At 42.4% G+C, this 3,841-nt stretch overlaps 1 non-coding gene across 1 annotated transcript; it reads left to right on the forward strand.

The window, feature by feature from the left end:
- The first annotated feature begins 1,025 nt into the window (after positions 1-1,025).
- On the forward strand, positions 1,026-1,112 carry TRNASTOP-UCA (transfer RNA opal suppressor (anticodon UCA)). The gene has a single exon. It is a non-coding gene; the product is annotated as a tRNA-Sec (tRNA).
- The last annotated feature ends 2,729 nt before the right edge of the window (positions 1,113-3,841 follow it).

Below are 3,841 nucleotides of genomic sequence, written 5' to 3' on the forward strand. Positions count from 1 at the left end.
GGTTTACTGCTCATCTGTGTTCCTACTGCCAGATTGTGCAATAAGAAGGCAAATCACGGGCTGCTGACCTCTGACCTCTGCCCACTATCCACCATCACTGTTGCGGCGCCGCACTTGCCCCTGTCCCTCCGACTTCAGTCAGATGCCACAGCCCAGCTGGCACTGCATGGTGGTGCTTTCTCTACACAACACCCTCAACCTCTTGTTTTCATATCAGCACGTGGCCCGCTCCTAATCCGTTGCACCGGCACCCTCGCCCCCTCCACAGCTCACACCACTGCCGGACAGACAGTTTTACTAGATAAAGCCAGGTCACCAAGACTGCAGGGTTTAAGTCCCAGAGTTTTCTTTTACAAAGCACTGTTAGTAGGTGTCTTAGTTCAATTGTAGTGACTCTGGACTACAACTCCCAGAATGCATCAGGGTATTGGCTTTCCTTTACGCAAGTCATGTTGTGGTGTCTTGGCTTTCTTTTACTCAATTCATGTTGTGGTGTCTTGGCTTTCTTTTACACAAGTCATGTTGTGGTGTTTTGGCTTTCCTTTACACAAGTCATGTTGTGGTGTTTTCGCTTTCCTTTACACGAGTCATGTTTTGGTGTCTTGCCCTTTCCGTTCAAGGAGTCAGAGAGAGTGAGAGAACAGAGTAAGGCTTTAATAATGTCTGTTTATTCTGTGTTCTGTAAACTCAAATCAGCACGGCCTTTCCTCTTCTATTGTTGTTAACGCTGACATTAGCAATGATTTATCTGAACTTTGTCCACATTATAAGAAAGGCTGGCAGCAAGTCTCGTTTACCCAGAAATCCTGTCTCTGTTTTGCATACAATCAAAGGTTCATAATCTGAACTTTTGACTAAATCAGTGCACGAAAATAAAGACAAATCAAAAATAGAGCTGAGCCCAGAACTTCAATAAATAGTGGACATTGATAGCTAGGCGGATTACACATTTTGGCCCGCACCCTACCTGTAAAAGAGTATGTATTCTTGTGATATACTTACCTGTTTTGCTATACTATTTCTTTGCCCGGATGAACCTCAGTGGTATGGGGTGCAGGCTTCAAACCTGTAGCTGTCTAGCGACAGAGTGGTTCAATTCCACCTTCTGGGCGAGGCAGCTTTTGTGATGGGCTGCCCATTGCCAGGGTAACTGATACATTTTTTTGTCAATTCTGTTTATGTTCACAACTTGTAGCAGACAATATTTGGTAACTACATTTTCATCAGCCCAGCCGACACATGTTTTCTTCTCTGTTTTCAAGGCCCCGTCATCATTTGAGATCAAAGAGTATCCGAGAGAATTACTTGTTAAATAGTAGCCAGCGCTCTGAGGGGCGATTTAAGTCATGAAAGGAAGGGTATGCATTAAACACAGTGTAGATCGGAGAACATCACATTATTAATCTGAGAGATTGGGAACAGATACAGGTCCGGACTGGAAACAGCAATCATCCCTGGCAGATCCCTGGGAGCGGTCGTAAGGGGGGTGGGGGTGCTAGCAATAAGCACTGATCCGGCTTTTTTTACTCTGAGCTGCAGCACTGCTGCAAAACCGGCCTCCACAGGCACAAAACCGCTCCCCACCCCTCCGGGGAAATGCCCAGTGCCCGCTACGGCCAGTCCGGCCCTGAACAGATATTGTTCTATACGAATGAAATTAAGGCATCCCGTTGACAATATCAGAGTGAGCGGTCGTCCCTTTGCTCCCATAAATTCCCGCTGCACTGAGAAAGGACCACTGTACCCATCCTCACTCCACGGAGCAGGCATTTTGTGGGCACTTTACTTCTTTGTTGCAGACTTTGCCCCCAGATCTTGGAGTCTCACAGTCTTTCTGTGTACCTAACATAAACAAATGAATAAATGCGTACATACATATAATGAATCATGTAAAATGAGTTCGCCACTAGGCTCTTCCATTTTTTGGGTTAGATAATGGACCCTGAGGCACAACGACATAAAGTGATGTACTCAGGATTACACCATTTGATCACATTTGGAAACTTGGATTAAAATCTAAAATACGTACCTTGTTCTCTGATCTGGAGCGTTCGAAAAGAGCAAAAAATATGTTGCAGCAGAACCTGTTTAATAGAGTGTTTTAAATCTCTCCCAGTATAAGTCTGCCCACTTCCAAGGAAAGAGAAAAATATGGCCAGGTATGAAGGCTCTGAGGACCAATGTGTCCACTGAGGTCTGCTGTGGATGACCTCAAGGGGAAAGTTTCACATCCTGGGGTGTCCAATCAGCATTTTATCCTTCTAAAGTCTATAAAATGAGTGTCATTGATTTAGGTAATAATAAAGATCTGTTATTCAGCGTCAAGATACATTCTGGATGAATGTACGATTTACAAATGCCGTTGTCATGTTAATAACATACATTTTTGTAAGAGTTTATGGCTTTGGGGAGAAATGGTACAACAGCCAGAGTAGTCAACTTTGGAACTAGATTCTAGTCCCAGTGTCAGCGCAAAATCGTGTGATTTTAGGCAAATACTGTACTCTCCTATCCTATACTCTGACATACAAAATTAGTCAAACCGCATTGGAATTTCTAGATGTATGCGTAAAAGTTGAAGGGGATTCAATACAAACTAGTTTATACAGAAAGGAGACTGCAGGAAATAGAAACTTGCATGCTAAGAGACATCGCCCACAGAACTTAATATGGAGTATCCCCTTTGGTGATATGTTGTGCGAAAAACGCATTTGCATTCTAGTTTGGCATTTGAGAAGGAATGAATTGCAATGATTAAACGATTCACAGCTAGGAGTTACCCCCAGAAAGTCCTGAGAGAAGGTAGCAAAGCAGCCCACAGAAAGTATTTTACAGAACAAAAGGGAGACCAACATGGCTCATGAAGTGAGGCTCATTACAACTTTCAACAGTGAATCGACTAAAATTAAGTACATTTTGTCCAGACAATGCCTTTGGGGAAGACAGACCCTGTTATAGGCAGCCCTGTGTCTCCGCATCCCTAACTTATAGTTAGAGTAAAAGGTAGAGTAAATTAATGAAAGATTTGTTGGTGCACAGTTATCTTGGTGGGGCTGATGGGGCAGGTTGTTCGTTGAAGAGACAATAGGGTTTTTCATACGTGGGCATTGCAAAGCATGCAAAGACAGCACTAATAAGAAGTCATACATTTTGCCAACTGGTAGGACAGGTTAGATTAACAAGTTTATGACCTGCAATAGTGATTTTTGTGTATATGTCCTCCAGTGTCCCTGTGGATGCAATATGACAGGAGCACAATCTTCCCTATGAAGAAGGGGATTTTAGAGCACTTGCGTGCTATCAGGAATTATAATCCTAGCTAACCTGTTGCACGGCATTGGTAGAAGGTATTCAGTCAGAGTAGTGAAACCCTTGGAGGTGTGGATAGAGAGAAAAGACTACAGAGATTGGAAATAGAATATATTATCAAACTTAACAGCAAGTATCTTAGAGAGCTGAATGCTGATGAAGACCTTTTCGTACATATGGGCTAAAGATGTTTCTGGTTTATGTTTAATGGAATTCAATTTCTTTCTGCTGGCTCCCCCTTTTGACATTGGTTTTCTCAACTGACTTTGTTCTCTTCGCGCTCTCTTTTTGCGTGTTAGATATCATGATTACTCCCTTTTCTCCCTTCTTCCCCCCCCTTTTTCTTGATGTATCTTGATATGACATAAGGATGACATTGTTTACGCTAAAATCACTTTACTGTTTCTGGATAACATGTAATGGTTGTATATTGAATGTCATAAGATACACATCGCATTATGATGAATCACTGTTAACATTGTGAAAGGAAATCTTTGTGTAATACATATTTTGTTAATTCAAGCTTATTTTT

The sequence above is a fragment of the Lissotriton vulgaris genome, chromosome 5, assembly GCF_964263255.1.
Source record: "Lissotriton vulgaris chromosome 5, aLisVul1.2, whole genome shotgun sequence".
NCBI classification, from domain to species: Eukaryota; Metazoa; Chordata; class Amphibia; order Caudata; family Salamandridae; genus Lissotriton; species Lissotriton vulgaris.